We start from the raw sequence: 25,889 nt of genomic DNA, 5'->3' as shown, positions 1-25,889 counted from the left end.
TAGCATGAAACGCGCTGATGACGTGTGATGTCTGCGTGACTAGGGTGCACATTGGTATGGCAATACATATGCTTACAGACAGGTAGGACATTGTACCATTGCATTCGGAATGTATGCCACGAGGTGGCTTGGTAAAAATTCGTACGAATTGTCATGAGATCGGGTTGGGTTCTACACCTTCCACAGACGATATATATCTATATATACACTATACAGTATAAATGCTAGTCAGCCTTAAAGTAGACAAACAGTTGAGAAAGAAATCAGATGTGTATCATTATATTGGATCCGTGGGTCCATTGGGTCTTAAAGTGACAGCACCCTATAAATACCTGCTGTTGTCTATGTCATTAATGTTAATCAAACAAAAAAACAACTTTGACAAAGATTGATCTCTATTAAATTCATACAGTGAACAATATAGTGTTATTTTACATTTAATTATTACATTTATATACCTGAAATGAATACTATACCGTTAGGCCTTACTTTATTTGTAACTTTGTTATATTGTTTGCATTTATCAGTGCTTGTAATTAGTAAATTTGTCCTAATTTTTTTACTGACTGTTCACTTGCATTTAATAGTTCAAACTTTATTAGTTAGGCAAGTCTTTGCTGTGGTATCGGAGTACTTAAAGTGTGCTTTAAGTAATAAATGGAAATCAAAGTTATCCGCACACCCCAAAATATTTATTTCTTGCTGATCCGTGACTCATAAACCGTAATATGATCTGAACCATGATGTGATATGATTGTGATCCGTTGAACCAAAATTATTTATTTTATATTAAATATATTATATTATTTTTAATCCACTTAATTTTGTCGATAAAGAATGGAATATATTTTCTATCTCTTTGTATTTTTAGATCAATATGGTAAAATATTATCCTATTCAAATCGATGTGGAAAACGAGTTGAATGGTCAAAAGTAATCTAAAAGCAATCAAAAAGTATTAAATAGATTATATTACCTGTAATGTAATCGATTATGTTACTAATTACAATTTGTCATGTGATTTGTAAGTAATCTACCCAGCACTCAACATTAAATATGAATACATATGGGGAAAGTCAAGGTCATAAAAAATAAATAAAATAAAAAATACATTATTTAAGATGACTGAATAAAAAATAAATCTGAACTAAGGAGTCATTTTTCAACAGTCAGATTGGCTAAAATTAGCTTCTTAAAGGGATAATACCTCCAAATATTCAGTTACTCACCCTCAACTCAAGTTGTTCCAAACCTGTGTGAGTTTCTTTCTTATTTTGAATATTCTTCTAAATGTCTTCTTTTGTGTTCAACAAACGAAAGAACTTCATACAGGTTTGGAACAACTTGAGGGTGAGTAAATGATGACAGAATATTCATATTTGGGTGAACTATCCCTTTAAAGGTAACAAATGCACTTTTTACAGCATATTTCAACCAGGGACTTCAAATTGATGAGAATTACATAATTAAAAAACTGTAGCTAAATAATAAAAACAACTAAATAATACATATGAATTAAATAATAAATAAATATAAATCAAATAAACCATATAGTATTAATCCATCACACTATTAATATATTATGATGCTATAACAAAATGTTTTTATATAACTAAATTATATTCCTGTGCAATAAATTGCCAATGAAGGAGAAATTTTGCGTGTCAAATAACAGTCCCTCCAGAAAAACGCGATTATGCGATAGCTGAATTCAATGCATAATCAGCCAAAGTCCGCATATTTATGCGGGGTCGCATTTTTTCAAATACTCCGCAATTTCGCCGCATAAAAAAAATATGCTGGGCTTGCATGATTTCATAATCCCCGCATTTTCGTCACAAAAAAGTCACATATATCTTAGCAGAAAGTTGGAAAATGTTGCGTTTGCTTCACACGAGAGCAGCCGTTTCCCCCTGTTGCCATGGGAACGTTATGAAGTGACGCAATTACGCAACGTGAACATTATCGAAAAGCTGTAAAATAGGAGCACACTTTATTTTTAAATATTTCATTTATTCATTTTTACATAAGTTGTAGCATATTCCTCTAGTAAAGCTACAGAACTCGTTTGACTCATCAATGTTTTGTAAGTTTGATGTGTTTATTGGTCTTGTAACGCGTTGTGTCGGGAAGAAAAATAGGGATAGCTCACAGCTGAAGTTATTGCAGAGGCCAGACAGACTCACGGAGGCGATTGGCATCTCACAACTCGCACTTTATTCCCAAATCGAACTCGTAACTGTCTGTCACACGTTCTACCGTCCACATCGTTACTTAATTAACAAAATAAGATAAAAGAAGTAGCATCAAACAGAAATTACCCGCACACATGGGGTGTTCGAGGCGCATGGCACATACAATATAACACTGCAGACAGTTCAACACGGAGCGCGCAGCTCTTAAAGGGGCCACACCTTATTTCCACTCGTTACAGTCTGAAATAAAACAAGATGAGAAATTAAATATTTCCAGCACTTTCTGTGATGTAGTATGCTTGCTTATCATAGGAAGTAATTAGAAAGGACTCTTTACATTAAAGTAGTAGCCTAGTGAGAACAGGGTGTTGGGGGAATCACTTTTTTTTCTCTTTTTCATCAAACCGCAGTTTTTGCAAGTTCCTGCAATTTTTGCAAGTTCCCGCAATTTCATCGGAAAAAATTGCATAAATATCCCGCATATTCCATCGCGTTTTTAAAGAAAACGGGCCGCGTAATCAAGGATTTTTGCCCGCAACAATCACAAAAAAACTCCGCGTTTTTCTGGAAGGACTGAAATAAGCTTGTTGATTTTGTTAATATTACCTACAGAGAAACTGAAAATGGCATAAACCCATGCTGTGTGGGACAATCAAAAGAAAAAACAAAAGTCAAAACAGTTTCTGTGCCAAGGGCCCACAATCTCTTAATCCGTCTATGCTTTTCGCAGAACGGCACAGCCTCCATCTTCAGGGCCACAGACAATAGAACGCCAATCAATAGAGCTGACATTGAAATGCAAGCAAACAGATTGAAGGTAAAGGATGTCATGGCAACAAGCATTACTGAGTCTCTAACTCGAAGGACAGTTCCATCAAAATGACTTCATTAGACAGCCTAACACTTTTATTTGCATGCATTTAATCCACACAAACAAAAAAATAATCCACTTCAATACACTTATTGCACTTAGTAGGGGTGGGCGATATCTCGATATTTAAAATATATCGAGATATTTTTTAAACACGATATGGATTTTGACATATCGTAAATATCGATATATTGTTTATATTTAATCCTGATTTCGCCACTTTGCTTGTTTGCCTTCTCTGTGCTGTGCTCGCCCCCGCCTCCTTGCTTTTGTTCCCCCTCACCTCGCGTGTTGTCTCATTCAACAATTGTCTCATCCGCAACCAGCCCGGAGGCTACAGAACTCGAGTGTGTCTGTGCGCGAGCGACAGAGCACGAGAGAAACCGAGTGTGAGCATTAATTGCATTAGTAAATTGGTAGCCTACATACTACAATATATAATTACTAAATAAGAGGCATGGAAATTCGATTAATGGACTCCAGTAATCAGTAATACTACAAACGTCTTGTTTTAAACTATTGCAGGGCTCGAATTTCGGCGCGGTTATTGCGCATAATTCTAATCATTCCCGCAGGTCTCCCATTTATAATGCGGGAAATTCCCGCAATCGTAATCCACACAGATTATAAAATCAAATCATTCTTTTAACAACTATCTGCCAGACGCAATTTCACAAACAGCGTGAGTGTTCAGCGGTGCCGCTTCTTTCTCGTCTCTCATAATGTGTTGTGCAAGGCAAGCATCAAGAGCTGCGGCGATAAAACACACTCGCGTTTAGGAGTCGGGACATGATGGATATTCACTCGCACAATCGGGCCAGCAGTGCATCGTGACTGAAGTTTACCATTTGCACGTCTTTTTAAGTCTTACCAGTTTAAACATTCAAGCGATTTTAAACTAATCAGTGCTCGCGCGCTCTCTGAGAGATTATTTTCTATGCGCACATTCATAGAAAATCCGCCTTAAGAACAGCTGGCCAGTAACAAAAGTTATTTTTCGCGGATTATATTGCTTTAACACGCAAAATTGTCAATTTCGGTCGTCGTGAGTATACTCTAAACATAGTCGGTTTTGTCTTTAATAAGCATAAAACGCATGCCAGTATAATGAACACAGGATCCGTGCACTACCTCTTAAAGTGACGGCAGCCATTTGTGTCATTCATTTTGTTGTCAATACAACAAAAGATAGCTTTAAGTTAAAGGAATCAGGATTAATAACCTATGTATTTAATTTATTCAGGACTAAAATACTACTCAGTGTTATTTTCCATTTGATTACTTTATTCAGTTTCTGTATATGAATCACGTGATTAATAATGACAAAATTCAGGCCCTGTGTTTAATTTTTCTCATTTGGTTACATTCTGTTATGGAAAATTAATTTTCTATTGATTGTAGGCCTATATTTTGAGTTGTATTCACATCCATTTTCCTGTAAAGATATCGAGATATATATCAAATATCGAGATATAGCAAAATATATCGAGATATATTTTTTGCTCCATATCGCCCAGCCCTAGCACTTAGTACTTCAAGTTGATGAAACTGATGAAGTCAGGGCTCCAGACTAACTTTTCCACTGGTTGCACTGGTGCTACCAACTTTCTCAGTTGGTCGCACCAGCATATGATTTGGTCGCACCTTTTTTGCCATGGGAATAATCAATGCATGCTGATGAATAGTGGTCTTAATCTGCATACCATAGTTTTGCACTGATGTAAAAAGACTGACAGTGACACAAGACCTCATGTTAGCAAAATGTTTTAATCTTTTAACTATCAAATCAAAATATTCTCAAAAAAACTATTAAAAAGTAAAAAGTAAAAAGATGACTGTGAAAAAATAGTAGTATTTAATTAAATGCATTTATGGTGAGATTATTTTATTTAATTAAATGCATATATGATGAAATTCATTGTCATGTCAATTTGTGCTCCTTTTGACAACGAACTATGCGCTGTCACTTTAATTCAGCACGTGCATCACAGCAAAAATAGACTGTGTAAACGATCTCTGCACTCCTACGCACCGCTCAACGGATGCAGTGTGAAAACACCGTGTCAGGCTACACAAATATTGATCTTGACATTGTTAGCCTCTTGTCTTTTTTACATGTCGTACACTGTACATTTAACTTACAATTATTATGACTTAATTGCCGCGTTTCACCATCAGTTTGCAATGCGCGTGACGTGCACGTTCGTTAATAAAAATATTGCAAGAGTCTTGCGGAAGAACATTGTAGCCAGAGCTACTTCTCTCCGTTAATGTCTATGGCGAGTCACGCAGGCACTGGGCAACTCCGCAGCCGAGCCGACCCCGGGATAAAATAGTCAGAATATAAACACTTATTATAGGCGTACCTTAGTGATTCAGGATAAGTCAAAAACACGGTTTGGAAAATGGATTCATGATGTACTCGTTCATGTTGAACATACGGACTGCAGCAGCTGCTGATACAACGGCGTTCTGTTGTGCATGGTGAATTTAACATGACCATGCGCTCGCACAAATGCGACCACATAAAATTTGAACGCGCACATTCTCAAAAAATGGTCCCTGCAAGTAGATCTTAGAGAACCGTCTTAAACTTTACTATTTTATTTCGATATCAATGATTTAACATTGTCAGTTTATAAATGTAAAATATGAAAAAAAAACTGGAGATTTGATGGAGATTCTGTTTGCCAAACCTCAGAACAAGTACACACTTTCAAATTGAATGCTTTTTCAAAGTAAACTAAATATTTACAAAAGTCATAAAACGAGTCCATATGAATCGAGCGGTTTAGTCCAAATTTTGTGAAGAGAGCTTTATATGATGACCAGATTTAATTAAGGCTTTTATTTACATATAAACATTAATCAACTCACACATCAGTTGTGGTAAAAGGAAGCTCAAGCATGCTTGCTTGACGTGCGAAAACCAAAGAGCTTCATTCTCATGTGTTACACAGTGCATTTGAGCTTCCGCCTGAATGAGGTTTAATCTCACGCATTAAGCAAGTACTTTTGCTTATGCTTCTGTTCATGTTCACATGTGAATAAAAGCCGAAATTCAATCGGTTCATCATTCAAAGCAAACCAGTCTCTTTAGAAAATGTTGACCGTTCTATTCAGGATTAGTTTTATGATCTCTTTATTAACTTTTTTAAAGGCGATAAAGTGTTAGTTTCGTGGACTGTCAATGGAGGGACAGAAATCTCTCAGATTTCAATAAAATATCTACATTTGTGATTTGATGATAAACGGTAGTCTTGAGGGTTTGGAAAGACATGAGGTTGAGTAGCTAATTTATGACATTTTTTTCAATTTTAGGTGAATTAAAATCATCTTTTTTTTTGTCCTGGGTGGAAAAGAAAAAATTATATAGTCCTAAAGAGAATTTGTAATCTCCTCTGCTCTGACAGCTCAAAGTGCATTTCAAATACTCTTTTTGAACTGTTTACTGCAAACACAGTGACCCACCTTGGTGGCATTTTTATACCCATTTTCCCTGCGCTTAAACAGCATGTTACTGACACCTTGAAAAACAAACCGCACCGCTTTCACCTGGAGAGCTCACATTAGATTGGGCATAATTTCAGAAAACACCATATTATCTGACCCTGGGAGAGGAAAGCAGGAAGTCTGTGCTGTGGATCAGTGTGTGTGTGTGTGTGTGTGTGTGTGTGTTGGGAGGGGTGTACTCGGGGGGGGGGGGGTCTCTCTGCACTCGAGATGTGGAGATATGGAATGAGGCATTAATTGAGCTGCCTGCAGAGGGGAATAGCATAAGGAAGAGCTCATTAAAAATGATTATTAAAGAAACAAGCAGAGCAGCAGTGCTCAAGCCAAAACACTCAGACAGAGGAGAAACAGCTTGTGCCGTTCTGCCACGAGGACATAACTTACACTAAATACGGAGCAAAAAGTCACACACTAAACAGGGTAGTCCAAAGACATGCACACAAGTCTTTTTAGTCAAATTAACTGTGAAATAGCGTGTATTAGGCAAACCTTCTGTGATAGAAATGATTCTTAATTGTAATTAAGCTGAAATATACAGAGAATCCAAAGATTCTAAGTATTTTCATTTTCAGATGGTGCATACTAGGAGAACATCTCAGGAGCTAAAATAAAGGGACTTTGAACCTTTATACAAACTTCCAGTACAAAATGTCTGAAAAGGGCAACATAGTAGGAGAATAGTGGGAAAATCTAATCCTATTGCTCTGAAACCACATTGGAAGGAGATGGTAGAATCTAGGGTAGAATGAGGATGAAGGTAATAGTGATGTTTGAGCTGAGCATCTGAAAAAACGGCTCCCTCCACGGCTCAAGTCTGTGCTCTCCTCCTCATGGGTTCCTTTATCAGATCAAACAGCTGACTAATCTGCTAATAGTCAGCGTGTGAGAGAGTGTATGTGTGTTTGAGAGGAAGAGACAGACAGTGAGAGGGCAAAGAGGAGCATCTCTTTGAGTTTGTGGTTCTGTGTATTTAATCCAATGCCCTTCGTGCCATTACTCACTTCCCGTCCCACGAGCACAGAATCTTTTTCCATATATTACAAAAGAAAACACAGGACACTCACTCTCACACCAACCTGAGGAGAGAAAATCCCAGGAGAAAAGACAAAACATGGTTGAAAATTGGTAATACTCTCATTTATGACATTTTCTTAATTAGGTTATAAGACTGCAAATCTATTTGGATGGTCATCGTTTTACATGGGGATATGCAAAAACATTTAACATCAACAGGTGCTAATCAGTGATTTTATTGTCATTCAATTGGAAATGGTTTTTGACAAAAATCCTGGTCGGTTGATAATTTAATTCCCATCCAAATCAACATTTCTGAGTTTAGTTGTAGGAATTGGGACAAAAATCATTTGAGATTTTTTAACCAGTGTTAAGTTCCAAAATATTTGACACTGCAAATTGTACCACAATTTTGCACTTTGGTTGATTTCAACAACATGATTGTAAGGTATTTGTTGCATTAATGCGTTTCTAGTGTTGTTTCTAAATGCCATGCTGGAATGTTCATGTATCTGCATATGTGAGGGAAAAGTCTGAATTTGTCAGACCCCATTACTCCTTAAACCCCTAATTTTAAAAATCATAGCAGAGTTGAAATCTGCTACGGGGTAATAATGGAAATTTTTTAAAAAGAGACAATAAAAACAACTTCGTGCATCAAAACCTTTGATTTTCAGAAGTGAACGAGTTTGTGACAGTTGAATGTAACATTTTTGACAAGCCAAATATGTCTGTCCTTGAATAGCAGTTATTTATTTAAGCCACAAAATAAATGGCATTCCATAAAGTAAATATAATGAACTACGCAAAAAGCATTTTGAATGCCTCAGGCATGTTTTAGAATTACCCAAAAATCAAACATAGTTCAACCCTCAAGCACATTATGACGTCTATCAAAAACTTGGGCTGGCTGTCGATTGGAATATTAGAACTAAAACATCGACATAACACACTCATGGCCATCAAACACTTCACTGAATATTTGCCGGCTAAGAAAAAAATAATTATTACCTAACGATCCATCTGTTTTCAAATTCACATCATTTGAATATCCCGACATCGATGTCTTTAAAAAAATATCGTGCACATCACAGTAATATTTTACGAGAAGCAGAGGTCCAACGAGTACATGCATTTCCTGGAAAACCCACACTACCGGATGTTTGGAATGCGTCATAATGACAAGAAATCTGTAGTCAGTATCGGCTGCAAAAATCCTGATTGGATCGCATCCCTAACATTTGTACATGATTTGTTACATTCAACTACCCCTTGGCAGATTTTGACTCATATAGAAAATACAAAAGTTAAATCTGATTTCTAAAGTTAAGTCAAAAAATATTTTCAAAATGAAATGCTGCTTGCAAGAGATATTTATTCAGATGTGAAATAGATTATCACATCAACTTGCTGTTTATTAAAAAAAACAATAGTGTGATGTTCCATCAAACTATTAAAGAAAACAAAGACACGCACAGTGTAGATTTGAACTATGTTAAACTGAACCGTTTTCTGCATAATAAATGCACTTGGCATGTTGCCATATCAGTCTTGATACCTCGACATGCGTACTGCGCATGCGCTTAGGAACAGCATTAATGCTCAGAACATTAGAAAATTCAGCCCAAACTTTTTTCCAGAGGATTGTGGGGAAAAATACTAGCATTTCTATTTTGAACCATGAAATCACTGACAAGCACCTGTAAATGTTGAAATTACTACATTTGCCCATGTAAAATGGGAGTAAAAAAATTTACTCACCCAATTAGTTTAGTTTTTGAGTTTGAATAGGTATAACCCTTCTACCATAGGGGATAGGGGTGGGAATCTCTAGGCACCTCACGATTCAGAGGGCTGCGATGCGATGCTAAAGCGATTATCGATGCATGTTGTTTTGTGACTACTTGGTACTTTTAAAGCAAAGTATTTATAATGACCCATAAAGAATTTACTTCCAATATATTTTATTAATAAAACAAATGGAAGTGATTTGGCAAGTCAACTAAGGTTACATTTGCCAGAATATGTCCCAACATGGCAAAGAACCAACAGGAAAAGAAATGTGTGTCTGTACTAGCAAGATACTTGTAGTAAATGAATACAAACTTCAGCATATTCTGAATCTCTAACATAAAATAATAGACTTCTATCCAACATCCTCCTGTGCAATGAGCAATATTAATCCTTCAGACAAAAAAACAAAAACATTTTGCTTTAGCAATCACAAACAGCTTTCATACAAAAAAAAATATAGAATGATGTATCAGCAGCTCTCATACAAAAATAATGCTTGTGGACTTACGCATATTCGGTATATTTAGTAACATACAAAGCTGCTCTTGTACAAAAATATACTAATAAACACAAACAGTCTAAGACTTATGACTTGAAATTGTTGCTGTATACCACAATCAAAAACAGCGTAGGCCTATACAAAAAAAGTAAATGAACATCTGCAGAGCACAGACAAAATGTAACTTTTTGTGACTGGCATTGCACTGATACACACGGTGACTGGAGGGCAGTACAGTAAACCTACGTAACAGATCTGTTTACAGCATATTGATGTGAAAACTAAACAATACAGAAAGCAGCTCTCATACAAAAATACAAAACAGTCCACAATGAAATTATGCCAATTTTCCATATGTTAGCTTTTATCAAAGAGAGTACCGTTCGGATTTCGCGCTCAGCCATCGTGCGCATAGACAGTATAAGAAGTGGACAGAGCCATCTCATTGGAACTCAGTTGAGACAGTTGAAGCCCATTTTTAGCGATTTTTGAGCACTTCCGTTCCTGACGCGCAGACTCAAACCGACTCAAACTAAGCTTGATGACGTGAGCAACCTGTCTGACAGACGTTAATCTTCTAGTAGCTGTGCGTGAAAATTGCCAACGTTAATCTTGCAGAGACGGGGAACTTGTGCAAAGAGTGCTTTGGCGTGAGTGAGCAGGAGTATGTATTCCGTTGCTTTTATGGACTCATTATCTATAGGCTTCTCCCTTGACGGGACGTCCCCCCGATTGCCTGCGAGCTTCTCCTCCTGTCTGTACGGTAATGTCTGTACAGCGCGACAGAGAGTCGAGTGGTTATGACGCAATCGTTAGCCTATTTTTACTAAATCTGTTTCTACGGGCCCATAATGTAACATAGAAGGTAATGGAGCCCTTTATACATTGTCGTGTTTCTTTAGAAATAAATAATGGACAAATGGAGTCTTTAAACGCCTCAGATGTAAAGTTATTCGCTGTCAAAGTGACGCCAAAATGAGTGGGAGTCAATGGAAATGCTAACGCTAGTGAAGTTCTGCTACAACATGGCGGCACCCGGCCGGCTTCAACTTCCGGTCGATGGATTACCCCCGTGATCGTGCGTCTCTGTTATGTGCACGCCACAGACTGGCCGGGCACTGCACTTCCGCGCTTCAGAGTTCCGCCTTTTGCGTTCCGTCAATATAACGTTGTTAGCGTAAAAAAAAACATTTAGAAAATCGATTTTTGACATTTGTGAATCGTCCACGTTCGCGCGATGCATCTACAAATCGATCCCCCCCCCCCCTCCCCTCTAATAGGGGACCTTGGTGGGCCTCTCTCATCTCAGGACAACATTGTCTCCCTTATTTGACAAGACTATTAGCAGCATATTAACATTATTTGATCATAGTCAACAGACTATTATGAGAGATGTTCCTGATGTACTGTGAGTGACATATTTAGAGACCCCTTTCGAAACGTCTTTCATGGTCACACTGGCTTCACAAACACAAGCTGCCATTACTGTGGATGGAGCTTCCGCACAATACAGCTCATAATGGCCAGTGCCAAGGACTGAGGTGGGCTGAAAAAAAAAGGTAAGGAAGAGAGCACATGTGGCGCAGTGACACAAAGAAGAATGCCACGTATAGATGTCAGCCCCTCCCTCGCTCACCCTCTCCGTCTTTCAGATCTCCATCCCCCTGTCTCTTGGTGGAAAAGGTTACTAAATGTCACTAGGGAAGTTTTCATCATCTTCAATGGCTGTGTGGGACCAAAGTATGTGAGAGATGGAACGGATTGTACTTGCACGTGTGAGAATGGAGAAGTCAGTGTCATTGCAACTAGACAGCTAATGCCCAGACCCTCTGTTCACAGGCACAATTGGGGAAAAGAAATCCGCTATCTGAGAGTCAGACTGAGCACCACTGAAGAGGGATATCATAATGGAACATGGCCCCTCCACACACACAAGCTTTGTAGGGACACTAAAACAAACAACATCCATAATAATCATGGACGCACCAATTATTTTTTTGTTTGTTTTTGATCAATCAGAATAAAAAAAATGGGAGAAAAAATATGTTTCAAATCTTTTGCGTTCTTTTGCAAAACGTTTGCGTTCCCCCGAGAAACTTTTGTGTTCTCTCGCAAAGATATTTGCGTTCTCTTGGAAAACCTGTTGTGAGCTTGGATAAACATTTCCTGTTTAATGTCTCGCCGGCAGTGTTTCATAGAGTTTGAACTTGGATTTAAATTAGAAACGCGGTCAGTGCTTAATTCAAGGAGTTCATTAAAGTAGGGAATATATTCACAGATTCGAACTTACACAAATGACACCTATTTCCAATCATAGTAACGTAGACAACGAGCTTACAACCCAATTTTCCTCAAAATGAGCTTTGTAATATAAATTGGTCTCTCTGAGCAGGCGGCTGAGAGACAAGTCTGAAGGGACCGTCAGCAAGTTGTGCGAGGGAATGCAAATATCTTTGAGAGAGAACGCAAACATTTCTCAGGGAAACGCAAAACGCAAAACGTGCAGCGCAAAGATAAACATCGGGATTATAATGTCCAGGAACAGTGTTAAAATAAATTAACCACTCCAAGTTTATCAGCATTTGGAAGGTCAAACAAATGAGTTGTAGAAAAAACAGCGTCTCTTTGACATAGCAGTAGCTCATCCAGGCCTTGTCCACTTTTTTGCGTATTCCGTGGGCGGGGATTATTTAAATGAGGAACATTATGACTTCATAAAGCCCGGAAAAATCGCGATGTAGTCCAAACGAGCCGTCTGTTGTAGTTCTAGAAAAGTGGATTTTATTGAATAAATTATCTCCCTTTGGAGAGGACTTTGAGCTTTGTAACCTTGCAGATCTTTTTTATGCTCAAACAGCAACATTACACTCGAACTAAGGTTGAAAAAGTGAAAAAGCATAATAGGACCCCTTTAAATTCACTTCAAATGACTGCATCAGATCATAACCCTCTTGAAACAACGAGAAACATTACGTTTGAGCCCCACTTTCCTCTTATCCGCACCTCTGTGCTGCTTTCTGTGGCGCAATTAGGACTTATCTAAAATACTTGGGCAGTCATACAATTATTCTCCTCTCTCCACATAAATATCCCCCCCCCCCCCCCCCCCCTCGCTTCCATAGTCCTGCATCCATATTTGATGACTTGTAGATTCGCAGCCCTTTATAGTAATGACAAACTTGAGCCTAGTGACAGTTTAAGGGCTGCTAAAGAGCTCTTAGAAACGTGTCGGGAAATAAATGTAATATTCCAATGCTTTGTGTTTTCACTCCCGTCAAAACCAGTCATTCCTCCCAATTATGGCACCACCCATCCAGATCGTGCTCTCTGAAAACACACTCCATTTCTTATTCTCACAAACTCATTCTGACATCTATAGACAGACAATTAGAAAAAAGAAAAAACACAATGCAGCACAAAGAGCAAATTACAATACATTTTCTGAAATGCTGACGTTTGAAAACAGCTTAACTCACACTCTTGTTTCTTAAGTGTGGTGGAAAACAGACTAGGGTGTATGCACTCAAAATGGGCCTAATTTGATTAAAGAGATAATTGCATTTTTTGTTTGTAAACAGAAAACACATTAACCTGCTAAAGTGAGTACAACAGGACTTGTATAAACACGCTGTAGCTAAATGAAGCGCACATAAACTAATTATGAGCATGATTAAAACCTCTCTCTCTCTTTCTCTCTCAGTTTAAGCATGCCTGTGTTGTTAATGGGAAGGGGATTAATTTGCACAATGATATCATTCGCAGAGATAATTTGTGACACTAACATTCAATTGTTCCCCATTAACGTAATAGGCCTTCTCACCCACAAGTTGCAGAAGGCAAAAATAAAACACAGAGACACTGAACGACTAAACATCACTCAGATTGTTATAAGACCAGTGAAAAAAGAAACCAAAATCTGAATCCCTCTGAGATAACATAACATGACCATTTGAAATCGCTGTCAGTTCAAAAAAGTATGCAGCACCAAGACAAAAGACTATTTATAGTATTTTCTAAATAATTAAGGACATAAGCGAACATCTAAGCACATTTTCTACCAAAGGTCTCCAACTGATCAGCAGTTAACACATGTGGTGACATATTGTCAGGCTTTAAAATGTGACGCAATCTGCTGAAACATCAGTTCCCCACATTTTAAATATTTAAAGTGTTTGGTCGTTTGGCAATATCATCAATATCCCTGCAGTTCACAATCTTATTTCCCAATGGAAAAATCTGGAGAAAGAATAAATCCCAAGCCATTAACAACATCATTCTTCATGAAACATTTTAAATGCATCCAACTCAGAAAATGTGTTTATCTTTTATGACGCAATTGACTTTGATCATTCATGCCCAATAATAGAAAGAGCAAAATCTTAGCCTGTGCAGAAATAAGCAAAAGCTTGTTGACAATGAATATGACAAGTTCTTTAAATTTCTTGCTATCCATTTATTTCACAATGATATTTTTTAGCATCTGTTAAAAAAGTAAACTTTAAAAGACCCCATAAAATCGCCTGACAGCAAGCACAACATTTCTTATTGGTTATGAACCAATATGGTTTAGTCAGAGTTATGAACCATGATTTGCAAATTGCTAGTTAGTGACAAGTGGTATTAGGGGGTGGGAGATTGTTATTCTAGAGAGCATTCGATTGGACAAAAAATACTGTTGTTTAGGAAGCCACCACCACTTTATTTGATCCGTTTTCCTAGGAGAAAAATGTTGCAAATTTTAAATATGCTGATCAGCTAAAGTGAATTTAATTAATATTTAGAGATCTCAAAGGTAATTGACATGGACTAAAAATCACAAAACTCTCATTTTGATTTCATGGGTTCAAGGCAGTCAACAGAAAAAGCAATATAGGACTACTCCATAGGCGCCGATCCTTGAGCACCCACAGAAAAACATATTCTCCATTCATTTTAACCAATAAAAAAAAACATCATGGGAACATCAATCGATTGGTGGATCTCAAATTGGGTTTCACCGGATCGTAAGACACATAATACTAAACAGTTATTAGCGTTGCGACATCATAACCTCACACAAAAGCTTTTGCTTTCTGGGTTCCCTTCCGAGGGAACTCCGCTGCGTCGAAAATCGACACTACGGGGAATGCCCTTAGCATGACGCGTCTGAAGCCTGAATAGAACTAGTCCAATCCTGATTGGTGCTGCGTGATGACGTCAGCCGTGACGTCGTAGGTGACGGTGAGCGGAACTATAAAACGGGCGCCGGAACCCGGAAGCGGCAGCTTTTGTCCTTCAGCAAAGCGTTATATGTGAATCTGTCTGTCTTATTTGGTGTTGTTTGTTCGGTAAAGCAAAGGTATTGTGATGGAGAAGACTGTGAAACAGTTCAGACAGTGTGCGTCCCCTTGCCCACGCTATTTAAGCGAGGGTGACACACACGCGCTCTGTGTTGTTTGTTTGGGTGTGGAGCATGCTCGGGCAGCGTTTGAGGGCGCTGCCTGTGCAAACTGTGAAACATTGCCCTTAAGAACGCTCCGCTCCCGCCTGAGCCTGTTCGATGAATCAGGCCAGGCTCGCGCTCCCCATGGATCAGGTCCCGTGTCTGTCGAGGCAGCGCGGCGCTTGCATTCATGGGGATCGCAAAAGGATCTGGCTGATAATGTTGAGACAGCTTCGGCTCTTTCTCAGCATTCATCGGCCAGTTCTCATGTTCCCGCTCACGCTTCGGGAGCCCGCCCTGCGGCTTCTCCCGACCGCAGAGAGGAACCGATGCTAGAACTATCTGAATCCGAGGATTTAGATGTTCTCAGCATCGGGGCAGGGGATTGTGAAATTCCATCACCACATTCCCCTGCCTTTGAGGAGCTGCTGGAGGTTGTGACCAGGGCTGTGGCTAAGTTAAACATCGATTGGCCCCCAGAAGTGCAGGAAGCGACTAAAAAAAGTAAACTTGATGAGCGCTTCCTGCAATCGTGGAATAAGCCCTTCTCTTCTCGACTCTCCAGTCCCGATGTTCATTTATATTCATCCATTATGGGGTCGAGAGAGAAGGGCTACGGGACGATGCCGCGGGTTGAAGAGGCTTTTGCAAACCATCTCTCGCCCGATGCTGCATCGTCCCTGAGAGCTCCGGCGCTTCCCTCCAAGCCCTGCCGTACCACTTCGGCCTTGGTTGGGAAAGCTTATATGGCGGCAGGTCGGGCTGGTGCATGCCTGCATACTATGGGGCTTTTGCAGGCGTACCAGGCCGACCTCCTCAAAGAGGTGGACGACGGCGGGGAGGTCGCCTTCGACGATATTCGCGAGATGCGTCGTACGGTGGATTTGTTTCTCCGTGCTACCAAAGAGACGGCCCGTGCCATCGGCCGTTCTCTGGCAGCATTGGTGGCTACGGAGAGACATCTGTGGCTGAATCTGTCGGGCATCGGGGATAAAGACAGGGCTTTCCTCCTCGATGCCCCGATTTCGCCTACTGGCCTCTTCGGCGACGCAGTCAACACTGTCGTCGAGAGGTACCAGGAAGCGAAACGACAGTCAGCCGCACTCAAACACCTTATCCCCCGCCGTCGTTCTAAGTCTCATGGGTCTGCTGCCAGGGGGCAGTCCCATGAGGCAGCCGCCAGCTCCTCACGCCTGCAGCAGCAGAAGGAGAGTGTTGCCTCTCGTGCTCCCCCGAAGAAGGCCTGGAGCCAGGGGCAACACTCTCAAACGAAGTCTTCCAAACCGAGGGCAGATCTGAGGACTGTCATTCAGGCTAGGAAGGCTTCGTCAAAGAGGTCCTGATGCGTTGCGCAGGCCTCTGAGGGGGGTCCCCTCCGTGATCGAGCAACAACAGCTCGCTCCTTCACGGAGCCCTCAGGAAATCGATGTATGCTGCCCGCCGCCACGTGCGCTTCGGGACGCATCGGTTTCCAGCGAATGCAAGGTGCAGTGTCCGCCCGTAAAGTTTGCCGCTCCACGTATTGTGTTCCCTCTCACGAGGTCTGCAGAAAAATTAAGTCGGTTAGTTCCTGCCAGTCAGATGCTTCAGGTCACCGATATCTCTATTTTAAGACCAGAGGTCAGTCCCGAAAGGCTGATCCCCTTAGTGGATTATCTAGACACCTGAAAGGGTCTTCAAGATATATCTCAATGGGTCCTGCTCACAGTAGAGAAGGGGTACAGAATTCAGTTCGAATATCGTCCACCTCGATTCAGCGGAGTGGTTCACACGCTGGTCAAACCAGAGCAGGGTCAGGTCATGGAACAGGAAGTTCAGTCCCTCTTGGAAAGGAGGCCATAGAACGTGTTCCTCCTCAAGATTGGGAAACCGGGTTCTACAGTCGGTACTTCATAGTTCCCAAGAAGGATGGGGGGTTGCGCCCGATTATAGATCTCAGGGTATTGAATCGGTCTCTGAGGAGATACAGGTTCAAAATGTTAACTATACCTCTAATTGTGAGTCAAATCAGATCCAAGGACTGGTTTGTCACCATAGATCTAAAGTAGGGCTGCACGATTTGGGCCAAAATGATAATCACGATTATTTTGATCAATATTGCGAACACGATTAATTATCACGATTATTTGTTGATTTTAACCAAAACAAATTTTATTGCCACATAGGCTAATTATAACTGCTTTCACATCCATATTGTGCTACATTTCTGCTAATGTATGTGTATCTAAATAAAATAGGTCCTCTTATTCACCAAAATTCAGTGCATCTCCTTAAAGAATAAAGAAAACAATAAAGAAAATGTAGCAAAACTTCAACAGGGCACTATTTTACATTGTGTAAATCTATTTTAGGAAGCAAAATATAAACTTGCATTGTACCTGCATAATGGATGTGAATAAAACACGCAAAATATACAATCAATAAAAAAACAAATATTCCATAACAGAATGTAACCAAATGAGAACATTTCAAGGCAGAACTGCACTATGGAAGTTCGATTAATGGATGAAATTCAGAGTCATTGTTATTTGACGCTTAATAAATGTAAAATGTTGTGGTAGGCCTAGAGTGTCAGTGATTAGTTGTGAAGTCTTACTGCATAAATTTAATCTATTTAATTCTCCATGTGAAAGTTTATGTGCTCAAATTATTTCTATTTGTTAAACAATAGGTCAAAACAAGACGTTTGTAGGACTGATTATTGGAGTCCATAAATCGAACTTCCATGCCTCTTATGTAAGGGTTAATGCCCGACGAGGTGTCCGTTGTCAGGTTTTAATGGACGACGGCGAGGTGTAAACCGGCCGACGCGCAGCCTCCGCCGAAGTCCATTAAAACCTGACAACGGTCACCTCGAAGGGCATTAACCCGCTTATACCATGGTCACTTGCCAAATAAAACATTTTTAAAACATTAGTTTATATTTTAATTAGGCTAAATCTAGTTTTTTCAAATAATAACTTGCCTGACGATTTATTTAGCAACTTGAGATATTTATAGTCCGCTCAGCTTGTAGAACCCTTCAGGTTCAAAAATGCATTTTTTTTTTCATGAAACACAAAGGTAGGCATAGTTATTTTTTTATTGCACATAAAACACTTTGTGTTACACTAGTCTACACTAACCACAGCCTCCGAAGCACCGCTGTAGGTCGACTCTCCGATGCTGGACTGGAGAGCCGTCAAATAAAGTCGGTGACAGGCCATCGATGCGAGAGCAGTCTGCGGGCTTACTGGGCTCCGTCAGTCCGTGAGAGACTGAAGATGAAATAACGAACGAAGTCGCTCATTATAGTAGGCTATGTAATATCTAACTAACGTTGACTGCCTGTTGCTATGGTTACTCACACAGCTGTTGTAGGCAGCGCATTTATTTATTAATTTCGAATGGTAAACAGGCAGTTTCACCAGAACTACTTTAGGTGTCCTCTATCACTTTTTAACGGACACCCTGCAGCCAATCAGAATCGAGTATTCACCCAGACCATGGTATAAATAGTAAATATATATATGTAGTATGTACCAATTTACTAATGCAATTTACTAATGCTCACACTCGGTCTCTCACGCGCACTGTCACTCAGTCTCTCTCGCGCGCGACACAATCGGTAGGCGCGCGCTGTTGCTCGCACGCAGACACACTCGCGGTCTCTCTCGTGCACTGTCGCTCGCACGCAGACCGTAGGTCTCTCTCGCGCACCTGGGCTCATGGAGGCACGTGATCAGACACTGGTTTACGGTGCGCTAGATTGGCAAAAAAAAAGCTTTCTGTGAACTGAATGACGCATTTAAAATATCGCTCGATCACGCGAATTTGATCGTGGGAAGCCAAAATCGTGATCGTGATTAAAATTCGATTAATCGTGCAGCCCTAATCTAAAGGATGCTTACTTCCATATTTCCATCCTTCCTCAGCACAGGAAGTTCCTGAGATTCGCTTTCGGGGGAGTAGCGTATCAATACAGGGTTCTTCCGTTCGGCCTAGCACTGTCCCCTCGCACCTTCACGAAGTGCATGGATGCTGCTCTTGCTCCTTTGAGACTTCAAGGCATTCGCATCCTCAACTACATCGACGACTGGCTGATACTGGCACAGTCGCTGGAGTTGGCGGTTCAACATCGAGATGTTGTTCTGCATCACCTGAAGTGCTTGGGGTTAAGGCTCAATGTCAAGAAAAGTTCGTTAATTCCCCTACAGAGAACAACTTTTCTGGGGGTGGTTTGGGACTCAGTCACGATGCGGGCACAGCTGTCTCCCGCTCGTATAGACTCCATCCTGACCACAGTAACGAGTATCAAACTAGGCCAGGCTGTCACTGTCAAACATTTCCAAAGGGTTCTGGGTCTTCTTGCAGCAGCGTCCAACGTTATTCCTTTTGGCCTGCTGTATATGAGGGCCCTGCAGTGGTGGCTCAGGACCAGAGGGTTTTCCCCGAGGGGGAACCCTTTTCGCACGATCAAAGTAACGCGCAGATGCCTTCATTCTTTGATCATGTGGAAGAAACCGTGGTTCCTGTCCCTGGGTCCGGTGTTGGGAGCACTGTGTCAGAGGAAAATTTTGACCACGGATGCATCCCTCACAGGCTGGGGTGCGGTAATGGAAGGCCGCTACACCAGAGGTCTCTGGAGGCACCATCATCTTTCTTGGCACATCAATTGCCTGGAGATGATGGCAGTGTTTCTGGCTCTCAGGCATTTCCTCTCGGACCTCAGAGGTCATCATGTTCTAGTGCGAACAGACAATATGTCGGTGGTCTCATATTTAAACCGTCAGGGGGGCTTGAGGTCGCGCCCTCTGTGCAGACTGGCGCATCAAGTTCTCCTATGGTCCCAGGGAAAACTTCTGTCAATCAGAGCAATGTTTATCCCGGGGGACAGCAATTTGGGAGCAGACATCCTGTCGAGGCAGGGGCTGAGACCCGGGGAGTGGAGACTCCACCCCGAGTCGGTGGAGTTAATATGGAAGGAGTTCGGTCAGGCGGAGGTGGACCTGTTTGCCTCCCGAGAGAATTCTCACTGCCCGCTATGGTACTCCCTTACCCATCCAGCTCCTCTGGGACTGGATGCCATGGTACAGACGTGGCCGAGGCTACGTCTGTATGCCTTTCCCCCGATCGCTCTGCTCCCAGGGGTTCTAGAGAGGGTCCGGCGGTACGGAGTCAGCCTACTTCTAGTAGCCCCGTACTGGCCGGCCCGAGTATGGTTCTCGGACATCGTGGTCCTCCTAGCAGGTCCTCCGTGGCAAATCCCGATCAGGAGGGACCTTCTTTCTCAAGCAGAGGGCACAATTTTTCACCCTCGTCCAGAGCTATGGAAACTGTGGGTCTGGCCCCTGAGGGGGACCAGCTCATAAATGCAGGTCTCTCAACCGAGGTTGTTGAGACCATTCTAAACTCTAGAGCCCCCTCCACGAGGAAACTATATGCTTTGAAGTGAAATGTGTTCTCTTTATGGTGTAGAGATCACTCTTTGGACCCAGTTAACTGCCCAGTGGCTTCAGTGCTGGAGTTCCTTCAAAACCGCTTCTCTGACGGGCTCTTCCCGTCCACGCTTAAGGTCTATGTGGCGGCCGTGGCTGCCTTCCACACGCCTTTAGGGGTGGGCACTTTGGGGAGGCACCCTCTTATTGTTCGTTTCCTTCGTGGAGCAAGGAGGATGAGGCCTGTCACCCAGTCCAGAGTTCCGTCGTGGGACTTAACAGTGGTCCTCGAAGGGTTATCCCTGGCGCCCTTCGAACCTCTGGGTGAGGTGACGGAGAAATTTTTGTCTTTTAAGGTAGCATTCCTGCTTGCCATCACGTCCCTTAAAAGAGTTGGGGACTTACAGGCTCTATCGGTCGCTCCTTCTTGCCTCGAGTTCTCTCCCGGAAAAGTAAAGGCTATTCTCCATCCTAGACCGGGCTATGTCCCTAAAGTGCCCTCAAATGTGGCACGGTCTATTATCCTCCAGGCTTTTCATCCTCCACCCCATGTGTCGGTTGAGCAAGCTAACCTTCATTTACTGTGCCCGGTCCAAGCCCTGGAGGTCTATATGCAGAGATCCTCAGGCTGGAGAAAGTCGGACCAGCTCTTTGTGTGCTTTGGGGCGCCTAAAAAGGGTTCTCCTGCTTCCAAACTGACTATAAGTAGATGGATTGTAGAGGCTATTTCGGCAGCTTACGAGGTGCGCAACCTGCCTTCACCTCTTCTGCTTAAGGCCCACTCCACGAGAGGAGTGGCTTCCTCTAAAGCCCTTCTTGCGGGTGTTTCCCTTCAGGAGGTCTGTGATGCCGCAGGCTGGGCCTCCCCTCACACGTTTATAAGACATTACAGTCTGGATCTGACCTCTACACCGGGTTCACAGGTTCTCTCGTCTTGAGTGTGCCAGATTGCTTCACACCAGGGCGTACTCTCTTAGTGTGGCGCAGTGGGCATTGCGTTCCCCGTAGTGTCGATTTTCGACGCAGCGGAGTTCCCTCGGAAGGGAACGTCTCGGGTTACGTCTGTAACCCTCGTTCCCTGAGAAGGGAACGAACGCTGCGTCCCTCGGCCACACTCTTCGCGCCCCTAGAGACGACTTGCTTCGGACTATTTAAAGCTGCCGCTTCCGGGTCCTGGCGCCCGTTTTATAGTTCCGCTCACCGTCACCTACGACGTCACGGCTGACGTCATCACGCAGCACCAATCAGGATTGGACTAGTTCTATTCAGGCTTCAGACGCGTCATGCTAAGGGCATTCCCCGTAGTGTCGATTTTCGACGCAGCGTTCGTTCCCTTCTCAGGGAACGAGGGTTACAGACGTAACCCGAGACGTTTTTTTTACACAACAATAAATTGGATTATGTAATTAACTCAAAAAACAACTCAGGAGGACAACACTTTTGGAAATAATATGTGAATGAAGATGTGTCTTTGTTTGGTTGGTGATTTAACCTATTTGCAGAGTGTTTCTCTTTGTTAACATTTGTTCAGAAACATTTTAACGCCTATGATAGTGTAAGGAGTGGTGCCGGTATGTCTGATCGACCCCTCAATGTGACAAAAGGCCCTCCTGGGAATTAACACTTGAACTATCTCTTGCATATGTAACAGGAACTTTGGAGACGCAGCACACAGTGCAGTTTACACTTCACTAGGGGTGTAACGGTACATGTATTCGTATTGAACCGTTTCGGTTCGAGGCTCTCGGTTCGGTACGCATACAAACCGAACGATTCCTTGGACCATTTTTCTTGCCGACAAAATTCGCGCTGGCGCGACCACCACAACGTTGCGCAACATCAAATGGCAAACGTAATGAAAGCGGAACGAAACTGCGCTACTCATTATATTGTGCTTCACGGATCGTTTGACCAGCAACATCTGTGCAGCGCGAGCCGATCTCGATCAAGCGACACTGTTACAACACAGCGCTAAGATCCAGTAAAGAAAACATTTGAATTCGCCACTGAAGTAATAACATTGCTGCGAGATCTACTGAGAAGGATTCACATTTCTCCGTTATTAACCGTCGATCTCTATTAGATCAAACAGCGCTGACGTGGAAACCAGGAGAAACATTGTGCCGTGAATGAACTAGTAATACTTTACGTCCACAGACCAGCAACATTCACCATGGATTTAATATAGTAGGCTAACACTAACTGTAACCAGTTTGGCTGGAATAGTGAACTGCTTTCAAGTACTTCACACATCTTTTTCCAGCTCTTCAAAACTCAAATAATAGGCCTATATAAATAAATATATATATATTTAAATGTTATTTTTAATGTGATGACCAAAACATTATTTGTTCATCCTTCAAAGATGACCCCCATTTATAAACCTGAAAGTTTCAAGATGTAGGAAAACTCAGTTATTTAAAAATATTTTTTCTTTTAACAAATAAGAAATTTCTCTGGCATTTCTTTCTTTTTGCTGTATCGAAAACGTACCGAACCGTGACTTTAAAACCGAGGTACGTACCGAACCGTGATTTTTGTGTACCGTTACACCCCTACACTTCACCCACACTATCTCCCCCACATCCCCCTCCTCCTCACCCGAAATGCACTGAAACCTTATGCAATGTTATGTGTGTACAAAAATGTAACTACTCATGTTTGGTGTCTTTTGATGTATCACAATGCGCCTGGTGACATGGTCTCATTCTCCCAACTATGATGAAAAGCTAAAAGAAGTTATGAAATGTGAGAAAAGTGATGTGTCCCATAATAGCCTCATTCAAACTACCTCCTGTATGTAAAATCAGGCAGACCTCACAGTGTGAGCCCCTGAATAGACAACCAAAATCTAATTATAATGACAGACATCACCATTTGGTAACAATTGAATTATCTGGGTATATAAGGAAAAAGAGCAGAAAAGTTCGGGGAGTCTGTAGGTTGACTGCCCGCACAATCGCTGTGTGTAACTCTATTGACAGGTAATAATTTCTACAAATTCTGTGATTTCGGAATCATTGTGATGAAATGTTTTAACTGACGATTTTATCCTTTTGAATTGGATTTTTAATTATTGCTTCATTACCTGATCAATAAATTGTAAACGTTTGATTTTATTCTGAGTGACTCTGAAAGACTGTTTATTCCCTAGATTATTGGATTTGTATATTTCCACATCTTTCGCGTCAGTTTAGCGACGGCTAATATTCCGATACCATTTTACGTGTACTTGAACGAGGGGGCAAGCTATTTCCGACTAGAACCAGCAAACGCTGTTTTAATCACCGTTCGGGTGTGTCCATATCCACTGTTTTAAGTTAGTGATTACTTTGGATAAACGTGCGTGGTTTACAGACCACGGGCTTGACCTGAAGCCATCTTAAGAGAAGTTGAGTTGATGAACTGTCTCCTTTCATGGTGGTCAATCGTCCCTACTAAAGTAACACATTAATTTAATTTCTAGAGGAGGCGTTCAAGGGGACTTATATATATATCTTTGATTGTACGTGTGAATACGGCAGATCCTAGATATTTTGTCAAATTACCTCTGAATTGGTTATTGGAACTGACGGGAGTGTGTCGTGCGGCCTTCGAGGAAGGACTGCTGAGCGATATAGTTTCCTGATTGCGGATAAACTAAAATCAGTGTTGAAAAGAATAATCAAACATTCGCTAACGTTTAATGATGCACGGATATCATAAAAACCTATTCATTTTATGGAGTCAGATGAATTAACGAGTCAATACATTTGAGAAAATATATTGCATTTAATCTTGTTGTGTTGCGTGAAAGGAAAGGCAAGAAATACGCAGAGTAACCTTCTTCCGCTGATTGGATGCCGCATTTGGACCAGTCGAGCCGGACTTTACAATAGACTCAACAACGACCAAACACTTTCAATCTTTCACACAAGTGAAATGAAGCAGGGAGAAAAAGAAAATCCTGGAATACATTACTTGACAAATGTCAAGATGTAGAGTTAAGATCAAACTAAAAGGTGATTTAGAACACTTCTAAGGCAAAAATGTCTCTTTTAAATAGTGCTTTGTCACTCATTGAGATATAGTCATGATTTACCACCACACAAGATACATCTACAGTCTCAATCTATTATTGGATGTAAGCCTACTGGATCTCCCCCTTTTTTTTTTCTTTTTTTTACAAAGCACGATTATTGGTCTGAAATATTTTTAAACCACTTCTCTGGATAAATAACACAGTAGCATCAAACTGGAAGCAAAATACCCTGAACAGCATCAAGCGCTCATAAACCAAGCCACCTGCAGCAGATGTTGATGATGCTGCATAATTATGAGAGTTGCTGTGACGTGAGCGCATAACCCCGATAAAGCAGATAAAATGATGTCAACATCTCTGTCAGTCGCTCCTAAAGCACAAATCAAATTCAGCTGGCGGTTCATTTAATTTCAGAGGCCGTTATAATTACTCCACTCTACACTGTCGCAAAAGTCAACAAACAGTCAACCGGTCCGCCCATAGACAGTGAGTCAGCTTCCCGTGTCTTTAGATTGTGTGTGCTTGCAGTGTTTGAGGCGGGCAGCCTGGCCGCGCTCGATTCCCTTATAGCAGTCTGCTGAGAGAGAGCGAGCGGCTTAGTGCTAACATGTCTGTGAGTGAATGTGGGCGCGGGACGGCGGGCCGGGCACATTTACTGCACTAAAAACACCGTCGGCCTGAGCTGACTGTAACTTATGTGTGTTGGTTTCGTTTTACAGAAACCGTGGGACATGTTGTGTGTAGTGTTTGTGGGCACTGAGTCGTGGGAACGTTCACTACATTTAATGTACATTTGACATGAGTCGATTTTATTTGTTCGAGCCCTGCACTGTGGCGGGCTGTGTTTGTGTGTAGAAATGAACAATGGGCTGTGGGCATTTTATTACACTCATAACACCATCGGCTGTGGCCGGAATACCAGAAAATACTACACTGCTTATATGATTTATCTGTGTCACCTTGGAAACGGCATTTGTGTGCAGGCAAGCGTTAGCATCGGTCGGGCACCCCTCCTCCTCCTGTAGCTCACGCCAGCGAGCGAACGCTAGACCAATGGTGATCCTCGTCCTGGCTTTTCATTTGTCACTATGCCTTTTACTTTTTTTTAGTGTCCTCTGACAAAACCTTTGCCTTCTTCCTTGT

Source organism: Rhinichthys klamathensis, unplaced genomic scaffold, assembly GCF_029890125.1.
Source record: "Rhinichthys klamathensis goyatoka isolate OS25496 unplaced genomic scaffold, OSU_Roscu_1.1 h1tg000005l_1, whole genome shotgun sequence".
NCBI lineage: Eukaryota > Metazoa > Chordata > Actinopteri > Cypriniformes > Leuciscidae > Rhinichthys > Rhinichthys klamathensis.
The sequence above is the reverse complement of the archived record's forward strand: the minus strand, read 5'-3'. Positions refer to the sequence as shown.